Source organism: Sapajus apella, unplaced genomic scaffold (assembly GCF_009761245.1).
Source record: "Sapajus apella isolate SASKATOON/1434 unplaced genomic scaffold, GSC_monkey_1.0 scaffold11, whole genome shotgun sequence".
Taxonomy (NCBI): domain Eukaryota; kingdom Metazoa; phylum Chordata; class Mammalia; order Primates; family Cebidae; genus Sapajus; species Sapajus apella.
In genome coordinates, this window is record NW_022436951.1 from 5,741,010 (window position 1) to 5,752,724 (window position 11,715).

The 11,715-nt window shown below is 38.9% G+C and overlaps 1 long non-coding RNA gene and 1 pseudogene across 1 annotated transcript; one reads left to right on the forward strand and one right to left on the reverse strand.

Moving 5' to 3' along the window:
• Positions 1-674: 674 nt before the first annotated feature.
• On the forward strand, positions 675-7,654 carry LOC116552258. Its single transcript, XR_004269299.1, has 3 exons — positions 675-706; positions 3,402-3,403; positions 7,502-7,654. It is a non-coding gene; the product is annotated as an uncharacterized LOC116552258 (long non-coding RNA).
• Positions 7,655-10,885: 3,231 nt separating this feature from the next.
• Positions 10,886-11,573, reverse strand: LOC116552149 (annotated as a pseudogene).
• Positions 11,574-11,715: the final 142 nt, after the last annotated feature.

Sequence of the window (11,715 nt, forward strand, 5' to 3'; positions counted from 1 at the left end):
CATGACAAAAATGCCAAAAGCAATAGCAACAAAATAAAAAAATCAATGGGATCTAATTGAACTAAGAGCTTCTGCACAGCAAAAGAAACTATCATTAGAGTGAACAGAAAACTTACAGAATGGGAGAAAACTTTTGCACTCTATCCATCTGACAAAGGTCTAATATCAAGAGTCTACAAGAAACTTAAATTTACAAGAAAAAAAATTAAAAAGTGGGCAAAAGACATGAACAGGTACTTCTCAGAAGACATACATGCAGCCAACAAACCTGTAAAAAAAGCTCAACATCGCTGATCATTAGAGAAATGTAAATCAAAACCACAGTAAGAAAACATGTCATGCCAATCAGAATGGTGATTATTAAGAGTCAAAAAACAACAGCTGCTGATCAGGTTGTGGAGAAAAAGGAATGCTTTTACACTGCTGGTGGCATTGTAAATTAGTTCAACCGTTGTCGAATACAGTGTGGCATGATTCCTCAAAGACCTAGAGACAGAAATACCATTTGATCCAGTAATCCTATTACTGGGTATATACCCAAATAAATATAAATCGTTATATTATAAAGATACATCCATGCATATGTTCATTGAATCACTGTTCACAATAAGAAAAACATGGAATCAACCCGAATGCCCATCAGTAATATACTGGATAAAGATAATGTTGCACATATACACCATGGAATACTATGCAGCCACAAAAAGTAACGAGATCGAAGATGGCTGATTAGGAGCAGCTCAGGATTGCAGCTCCCAGTGAAGGCACAGAGGGTGAGTGGACACCGCATTTCCAGATGGATTTTTATTGCCCACAGACCAGGATATTCCCAGGTGGAGGAGCCCCATGGGTCACCAGCATGGCTGGTTTGGCCAGTGCGGCTGCTTTGCCGGCACCCCAGTGTAGCAGTTCTCTGTACAAAATACATGGTTCTGGGCACTGTTTTAGCTGGTGATTGAAGCTCCGGGAAGGCAGAGTCACCCATTCATCTAATTAAAAAGAGGATTGAAACAGGGAACCAGGCCAGGAGATCCCTGGGCAAAAAAACGCCACGGATCTCAGCTCCGCTGTTTCAGCCGGTGCAGTGGGTTGCTGCACGGGAAATCACACAGATCCTGGCGCCTTTTCAACAGGCAACTGGAAAACCTGGGAGAGTCTACCGTTCAACTAAAAAAAAAAGGCTCTGAGGCAGGGAGCCAGGTGATCAGGCTCGGCTAGTCCCACCCCCACAAAAAAATAGCAATTGGAAACGCTCTAGGTTGAGAGTTTCACAGCAAGCACAGCTGAACCCAGGACAGTCCAGCTCTGTGGGGGAGGGGCATCCACCATTACCGAGGCACTCCACCACTACGGAGGTAGTCCGCCATTGAGGCAGCCTGCCGTTGCCGAGACAACCCACCACTACAGAGAGAGTCCACTATTACAGAGGTGGGCCGGCTTTGCTGAGACATTTCTAACTACACCCGTATAAACAGGACTGCAGGGAAGTTCACACAGCAGCTGGGCGGAGCCCACAGCAGCTCAGCAAAGCCTCTGCAGGCAGACACCGACCAGGCTGCCTCCTCGCTGGGCAGGGCAGCCTTAATAAAAAGGTAGCAGCACAATGGAAACTCATAAATCCCTAACTACTTGGGACAGAGCACTTGGGGGAAAAAAAGGAGGGGTTATGAGTTCTGCTGCAGCAGACTTAAACATACCAGCCCAGCAACTCTAAATGAACAACAGAGATCACAGCTCAGCACTTGAGCTCCAATAAAGGACAGACTGTCTTCTCAAGCAGCTCCTTGACCCCCATATATCCAAAGAGTCACCTCAAAAAGGAGAGCTCAGACTGACATTTGGTGGGTATCCTTCTGGGACAAAGATAGCAGAAGAAGAAACTGGCAGCAACCTTTACTGTTTTGCAGCCACTGCAGTTGATCCCCAGGCAAGCAGGGCCTGGAGTGGACCTCAGCAGTCCTACAGCAGAGAGGTCAGACTGTTAGAAGGAAAACTAAGTAAAAGAAGAAAATAACTTCATCATCAACAAACTAGATGTCCACTCAGAGAGCCAATCTGAAAGTCAACAACTTTAAAGACGACAGGTGGATAAATCCACAAAGGTGGGAAGAAACCAGTGCAAAAAGGATGAAAGCACCCGAAACCAGAATGCCTCTCCTCCTACAAGGGATCACAACTCCTTACCAACAAGGAAACAAGGCTGGATGGAGAACGAGTGTGATGAACTGACAGAATCAGGCTTCAGAAGGTGGGTAGTAAGAAACTTCTGTGAGCTAAAAGAACATATTCTAACCTAATGTGAAGAAACTAAGAACCTTGAAAAAAGATTTGATGAAATGCTAACAAGAATGGACAACTTAGAGAGGAATATAAGTGAATTGATGGAGCTAAAAAACATGAGAACTTTGGGAAGCATGCACAAGTTTCAACAGCTGAATTGACCAAGCAGAAGGAAGGATATCAGAGGTTGAAGATCAACTCAATGAAATAAAACGAGAAGGCAGGAATAGAGAAAAAACGGTAAAAAGGAATGATGAAAGTCTCCAAGACATATGGGACTATGTGAAAAGACCTACTACTTTTGATAGGCGTACCTGAATGTGACGGAGAGAATGAATCCAAGCTGGAAAATACTCTTCAGGATATCATCCAGGAAAACTTCCCCAACCTAGCAAGGCAAGGCAATATTCAAGTCCAGGAAATATAGAAAACCCCACAAAGATATTCCTCAAGAAAAGCAACCCCAAGACACAAATTGTCAGATTCACCAGGGTTGAAATGAAGGAGAAAATGCTAAGGGCAGCCAGAGAGAAAGGTCGGGTGACCCACAAAGGGAAGCCCATCAGACTCACAGCAGATCTCTCAGCAGAAACCCTACAAGCCAGAAGAGAGTGGGGGTCAATATTCAACATCCTTAAAGAAAAGAACTTTCAACCCAGAATTTCATATCCAGCCAAACTAAGCTTCATAAGTGAAGGAGAAATAAAATCCTTTGCGAACAAAAAAGTACTCAGAGATTTCATCACCACCAGGCCTACTTTACAAGAGCTCCTTAAAGAGGCACTAAACATAGAAAGGATCAACCAGTACCAGCCCACTTGAAAAACATAGCAAATAGTAAAGAGCTTCAACACAATGAAGAAACTGCATCAACTAATGGGCAAAACAGCCAGCTAGCATCAAAATGGCAGTATCAAATTCACACATAACAACATTAACCCTAAATGTAAATGGGCTAAATGTCCCAATCAAAAGACACAGACTGGCAAATAGAATAAAATGTCAAAACCCATCAGTGTGCTGTATCCAGGAAACTCATCTCACATGCAAGGATACACAAAGGCTCAAAGTAAAGGGATGGAGGAAGATTTACCAAGCAAATGGAGAGCAAAAAGAAGCAGGAGTTGCAATTCTCATCTCTGATAAAATAGACTTTAATGCAACAAAGATCAAAAGAGACAAAGAAAGACACTATATAATGGTAATAGTATCAATGCAAGAGGAAGAGCTAACGATCCTAAATATATACGCACCCAATACAGGAGCACCCAGATACATAAGGCAAGTTCTTAATAACTTACAAAGAGACTTAGACTCCTAAACAATAATAGTGGGAGACGTTAACACCCCATTGTCAATATTAGACAGATCAATGAGACAGAAAATTAACAAGCATATCCAGGACTTGAACTCAGACCTGGACCAAGCAAACATAATAGACATTTACAGAACTCTCCGCCCCAAATCCACAGAATATACATTCTTCTCAGCACCATATCGCACCTACTCTAAAATTGACCACATAATTGGAAGTAAATAACTCCTCAGCAAATACAAAAGAATGGAAATCATAACAAACAGTCTCTCAGACCACAGTGCAATCAAGTTGGAACTCCGTATTCAGAAATTAACTCAGAACCACACAGCTTCACTGCAACTGAACAACATGCTCTTGAATGTTGACTGGATAAACAATGAAATGAAGGCAGAAATAAAGATGTTCTTCGAAACCAATGAGAACGAAGACACAACATACCAGAATCTCTGGGACACATTTAAAGCAGTGTCAAGAGGAAAATATGTAGCGATAAATGCCCACGTGAGAAGCAAGGAGACATCTAAAATCAAAACCCTATCGTCAAAATTGAAAGAGCTAGAGGAGCAGAATTTAAAAAACCTCAAAATCTAGCAGAAGACAAGAAATAACTAAGATCAGAGCAGAACTGAAGGAGATAGACACACAAAAAAAACCTTCAAAAAATCAATAAATCCAGGAGCTGGTTTTTCAAAAAGATCAACAATATAGACCACTAGCAAGATTAATAAAAAAGAAAAGATAGAATAATCAAATAGAAGCAATAAAAAACGATAAAGGGGATATCACCACAGATTCCATAGAAATTCAAACCACCATCAGAAATTATTACAAACAACTCTATGCACACAAACTAGTAAACCTGGAAGAAATGGATAAATTCCTGGACACTTGCATCCTCCTAAGCCTAAACCAGGAAGAAGTCAAAACCCTGAATAGACCCATAACAAGGTCTGAAGTTGAGGCAGCAATTAAGAGCCTACCACTCAAAATAGCCCAGGTCCAGATGGGTTCACACCCGAATTCTACCACACATACAAAGAGGAGCTGGTACCATTCCTTCTGAAACTATTCCAAATAATCCAAAAAGAGGGAATTCTTCCCAAATCATTTTATGAGACCAACATCATCCTGATACCAAAACCCGCCAGAGACTCACCAAGAAAAGAAAACTTCAGGCCAATATCCATGATGAACATAGATGCAAAAATCTTCAATAAAATACTGGCAAGCCAATTGTCACAGCACATCAAAAAGTTTATCCACCATGATCAAGTAGGATTTTTCCCAGGGATGCAAGGCTGGTTCAACATACGGAAGTCTATAAACATAGTTCACCACATAAACAGAACCAAAGACAAAAACCACATGATTATCTCAACTGATGCAGAGAAGGCCTTTGACAAAATTCAACAGTGCTTTATGCTAAAAACCCTCAATAAACTAGGTATTGATTGAACGTATCTCAAAATAATAAAAGCTATTTATGACGAACCAACAGCCAATATAATACTGAATGGGCCAAAACTGGAAGCATTCCCTTTGAAATCTGGCACTAGACAAGGAGGCCCTCTCTCACCACTCCTATTCAATATAGTACTGGAAGTTCTAGCCAGAGCAATCAGGCAAGAAAAAGAAATAAACGTATTCAAATAGGAAAGGAGGAAATCAAATTGTCTGTATTTGCAGATGACATGATTGTATATCTAGAAGACCCCATCGTCCCAGCCCCAAATCTCCTGAAACTGATAAGCAACTTCAGCAAAGTCTCAGGATACAAAATCAATGTGCAAAAATCACAAGCATTCCTATACACCAATAACAGACCTAAAGAGAGCCAAATCAAGAACGAACTGCCATTCACAATTGCTACAAAGAGAATAAGATACCTAGGAATACAACTAACAAGGAACGTAAAGGACCTTTTCAAGGAGAACTACAAGTCGCTGCTCAACGAAATAAGAGAGGACACAAACAGATGGAGAAACATTCCATGTTCATGGTTAGGAAGAATCAATGTCATGAAAATGGCCATACTACCCAAAGTACAGCTAGTGCTTGACTTACGACCACGGTCGGGACCGCGGACCTGTCGTAACACAATTTGGTCGTAAGTTGAATAGGCTATATGTACAGTTGAAATGGTGCACACAGAGATGGTAGGGATGCCAGAAGCTGGTCCGCACTGTCGTACGCCCAGCTGGGCAACGTTTGCGCTGCCAGATGCGGAGCAGTCGTGGCTAGCGATTGTGGTCGTAAAGTCGAATGGTCATAAGTTGCATCAGTGATAAGTTGATCAATACCTGTAATTTACAGACTCAACGCTATCCCCATCAAGCTACCAACGACCTTTTTCACATAACTGGAAACAAACACCTTAAACTTCATATGGAACCAAAAGAGAGCCCACATAGCCAAGTCAATTCTAAGCAAAAAGAACAAAGCAGGAGTCATCACACTACCGGACTTCAAACTATACTATGAGGCTACAGTAATCAAAACAGCATGGTACTGGTACCAAAACAGAGATATAGACCAACGGAACAGAACAGAGGCCTTGGAGGCAACACAACATTCTACAACCATCTGATCTTTGAGAAACCTGACAAAAATAAGCAATGGGGAAAGGATTCCCTGTTTAATAAATGGTGTTGGGAAAACTGGCTAGCCATGTGCAGAAAGCAGAAACTGGACCCCTTCCTGACACCTTACATTAAAATTAACTCCAGATGGATTAAAGACTTCAACATAAGACCTAACACCATAAAAACCCTAGAAGAAAATCTAGGCAAAACCATTCAGGACATAGGCATGGGCAAGGACTTCATGACCAAAACACCAAAAGCATTGCCAACAAAAGCCAAAATAGACAAGTGGTACCTAATTAAACTCCACAGCTTCTGCACGGCAAAAGAAACAGTCATTAGAGTGAATCGGCAACCAACAGAATGGGAAAAAATTTTTGCAGTTTACCCATCTGACAAAAAGCTGATATCCAGAATTTACAAATAACTAAAACAGATTTATAAGAAAAAAACAAGCCCATTCAAAAGCGAGCGAAGGATATGAATAAACACTTTACAAAAGAAGACATGTATGAGGCCAAGAAACATATGAAAAAATGCTCATCATCACTGGTCATTAGAGAAATGCAAATCAAAACTACATTGAGATACCATCTCATGCCAGTTAGAATCGCGATCATTAAAAAACCTGGAGACAACGGATGCTGGAGAGGATGTAGAGAAATAGGAACATTTTTACACTGTTGGTGGGAGTGTAAATTAGTTCAACCATTGTGGAAGACAGTGTGGCGATTCCTCAAGGACCTAAAAATAGAAATTCCATTTGACCCAGCAATCCCATTACTAGGTATATATCCAAAGGATTATAAACCATTCTACTATAAGGACACATGCACACAAATGTTCATTGCAGCACTCTTTACAATAGCAAAGACCTGGAACCAACTCAAATGCCCATCGATGATAGACTGAACAGCAAAAATGTGGCACCTATACACCATGGAATATTATGCAGCCATCAAAAATGATTTGTTCGTGTCCTTTGTAGGGACATGTATGAATCAGGAAACCATCATTCTCAGCAAACTGACACAAGAACAGAAAATCAAACGCTGCATGTTCTCACTCATAGGTGAGTGTTGAACAATGAGAACACATGGACACAGGGAGGGGAGCATCACACACTGGGGTCTGTTCGGGGGAAATAGGGGAGGGACAGCAGGGGATGGGGAGTTGGGGAGAGATAGCATCAGGAGAAATGCCAGATATAGGTGAAGGGGAGGAAGACAGCAAATCACGTTGACATGTGTGTACCTATGCAACAATCTTTCATGTTCTTCACATGTACCCCAAAACCTAAAATGCAATTAAAAAAAAAAAGTAACGAGATCATGTCCTTTGCGGGAATATGGATGAAGCCGGAAGTCATAATCATCAGCAAACTAACACAGGAACAGAAAACCAAACACTACATGTTCTCACTTATAAGTGGGAGCTGAATGATGAGAACACATAGACACATGGGGCGAACAACATGCACTGGGGCCTGTCAGGAAGGCAGGGGGAAGGAGAGCATCAGAAAGAATAGCCAATGGATGCTGGGGTTAATATCTAGGTGATGAGATGATCTGTGCAGCAAACCACCACAGCACACATTTACCTATGTAAGAAACCTGCACATCCTGCACATGTACCCCAGAACTTAAAGAATATTAAAAAAAAAAAAAAACTTTGTTTGGTTGATCATATTTTTTAAGCCTATTTTGTTTAGTTATGCTCTGATCTTTATAATGTCTTTTCTTCTGCTAATTTTGTGTTTGTTTTATTCTTGCTTTTTTTGGATCCTTACGGTGCATTGTTAGGTTGTTTATTTGAAGTCTTTTTCTCTCTCTTTTTTTTATGTAGGCATTTATTGCTATGTATGTCCCTCTTAGCACTCCTTTTGCTGTGTCCCATAGGTTGTGTTTCCATTTCTGTGTGTTTCAAGATCTTTTTTAATATCCTTTTTTAATTTCTGCATTGAATCATTTTTTCAGGATCATGTTGTTTCATTTCCATGTATTTGTTTCATTTCCAAAGTTTCTCTTGTTATGTCTACTTTTATTTCATTGTGTTCAGAAAAGTTCCTTGATATTATTTTTATTTTTTTGAATTTGTTGAGACTTATTTTGTGGCCTAATATATGGCCTATCCTGGAGAATATCCTACGTGCTGATGATAATGTTCTGTGTGCTGATGAGAAGCATATATACTCTGTACCTGTTAGATGAAGTGATCTGTAAATGTCTGTTAGGTGCATTTGTTTCAAAGTACAATTTAATTCCAATGTTTCTATGTTGATTTTCTGTCTAGATGAGCTATCTAATGCTGGGAGTAGGTCTTAAAGTACCCAGATATGATTGTATTGGAGTCTAGACCTAGTAATGTTTGCTTTATGTATCTGGGTGCTTCAGTGTTGGGTGAATATACATTTAGAAATGCTATATTCTCTTGATGAATTAATCACTTTGTCATTATATTAGAATCTTCATTGTCTTTTTACTGTTGTTTTTTAAAATCTATTCAGACAGTCTATATCTTTTAAGTGGGACATTTAATCCACTCACAGTTAGGTTTATTATTGAGATGTGAAGACTCATTCCTGAAATGAATTCTCTCCATTTTTGTTTGTTTGGGAGAGGCTTTATTTCTCTTTCATTTATGAAAGATTCTTTGGCTGAGTATAGAAGTCTTGTTTGTCAGGTATTTTGTTTTGTTTTCCTTTCAGCACTTTGAATATATCATCCCATTCTCTCCTGGCCTGTGAAGTTTCTGCTGAGAAATCCTCTGTTACTCTGATGAGACTTCCCTTGTATGTGACTAGATGCTTTTCTCTTGCTATTTTTAGAATTCTGCCTTTAAATTTTGACAATTTGACTATAATCTGTCAGGCAGAAGACATTTTGGGGTTGTTAGCTGTTTGTGGGTATTTGAGCTTCCTGTATCTGGATGTCTAAATGTCTTTCTATACATAGTGGTAAATAGGTTTTTTATGCTGTTGATCTCCTTTTCGCCTTCTGGAACACCTAAATTCATATATTTGGTTGCTTTATGATGTCCCATGTGTCATGTAGACTTTGCATTCTTTTTGTTTGTTTTCAGGGTTTTTATTGTTGTCTGTGAACATTCTATGTGCTGATGAGAAGAATGTGTATTCTGCAGCAGTTGGATGAAATGCATATATATTTATTGGGCTTTTTGGTTTTGTTTTTAATATTTTAAAAAATGAGATGGGGTCTTGCTTTATTGGCTAGGCTTGTCCCGAACTCCTGGCCTCAAGTGATTCTCGCATCTCTGCCTCTCTCTTTTTTTTTTTAATTGTTACAAAACCCAAAATAATTTTAATCCCTATTTGTAACATAATCTACATTTTACCTATCTATAAACAAAAAAGTTTTAGTATAGAAATGCCTTAGAAAGAATTCAATTTGGTCCAATAATTTTATAGCCAGAGTTTCTAGGATAAAGACATATTTATAATTTTCTGTCCAGGTTTTTTCAGTAATGTTATATGGAACACTATTATTTTATAGAGAAACAGTATGAAATTACATTGAGAAATGAGAATAGTCATTAAACATTAAGATTATAACCCAGGCATTATATATTTCTTTACACTTAAGGAATAGATATTAAGCAATCTTGGAGTAAAAAGTAGAAGGCAACTTGTTTCAGGTTTGTACCAAGTCAATCAAGCAGAAACCTGAAGAACCTTGTTTTAAGATGAGAGACATTTATACTTGGTGGGCATTTTCTTCCAATGAAAAAATGAAGTCAATGTGCCACTATCTTGACACTTACACAAATGTGTTTATAAAAAGCATTTAGGATATTGATTCTCACATTTGGCTGAATATTGGAATCACCTAGATTAAAAAGAAAATACTAATCCCTATATAACACCCCTAAAATTCAGATTTAATTGATATAAGTTAGGCCCTGGCCGTACAGGCTATTTTAAAACTCCTCCGGTGAGTCTAATGGGCACCAGTCTGAAAACCACTAGATTAAAGACCTGTTCCATAATCATAGAAGTCAGTCTTTAGCTGAATGAGTCTATGTGCCCTGATTTCAGAGGGTAGTGTTGTTGTTTTAAGCATCTAATAGGTGTATCTCCCTTGATTAAAAAGTAAATATCTTAGGGAAGAGATTTTTATGCTTTTTTTTTTTTAACGTTGTCTCCACATATCTGGAACAATGAAAGGCACATAGCAGTTGCCAAATATCTTTGGAATGAATATATGATTGCCTTTTACTTCTTTTATATCCCCATCTTCTAATAGATTATGAAAATAAGAATTCAAAATATATATATTGAATGAATGAATGACTGAAGCAGCTGGGGATAATATTTAAGGCAAAACCAAATCTGATAAAATATACACATATTTTGAAAACACATACATGTACGTAAATAGATCAAAAGTGGAAAAATTAGCTGGGCATGGTGGTGGGCACCTGTAATCCTAGCTACTTGGGAGGCTGAGTCAGGAGAATTGCTTGAACCCGGGAGGTGGAGGTTGCCGTGAGCCAAGATTGCGCCATTGCACTCCAGCCCAGGCAATAAAAGTGAAACTCCATCTCAAAAACAAAAACAAAGCAAACTATTTTGGCACTTCCTTGTATAATGTGTTTGAGATACTTTGTTAATAACAGCCTTCCTTTTGAGTAGCTACATTCTCTGATATGGCTTCATTTATCAAAGTTCCACGAGTATTACATAATTTTCAATTCAGTTAGTATCTTAGACTATGAAACTTTGGTTTTCTTAAAAGCAGCATTGGTTGCTTGATTGTAGGTTTGTCATGAAAAAGTGCTGCTTCACTCTTGATGGTTGGAAATCTTTTCTGATATATCAAGCGATATTCCTTCTGAAAGTGTTTTATTATTTTTCTTTTCTCCTTTAGAGGTAACCATCTGTTTTTAATAATATTTTCTAAAAGTTCTGCAGTTGCAGCTTGAGAGGTAGAAACTTTTTGCACATCAAACTCCTGAGCACTAATCCACTTGCAGTATGAATAATTTGGCAAAGGAGCAAATAGTTCATCCCCAGGATTTTCAATATGTCCCTTTTTAAATAGTCAAGATATTTTCCCACTGCAGTCTGTAAGAGCATACTTGAAGAATTTCCTGATAATGATCCATTAAGAAAGGAACTAATCTTGCAGCAAGAAGCTCATCAAGATCCACTTCTTCAGCACAGCATAACACACACCGAGAAAAGGTATGTATCGTCAGTGATCTTGTGCCCATTTCATCATGAAGTTTGGGCATATCAATATTTTGACTCATTTGGGAAATCATACGCATTTAGAGTTGATACCTTCTACGATTTGGTGGGGGAAGTAACAAACAACGTAACTGTAGAGCATCGATGGAAACCCTCTCTAGATGAGATTGCAGCATACTTTATGTACCAGTCAACATAGACGAAACTGGAAGTAAATAATTTTCTGAAAGTTCTATTGTACTTTTGCAGAATTTTTTTTATTGATTGTGGCACTAGACTCTCCTAGTTCACTTTCCATAGCTGTTTGCAAACTTATGCTGCCTTGT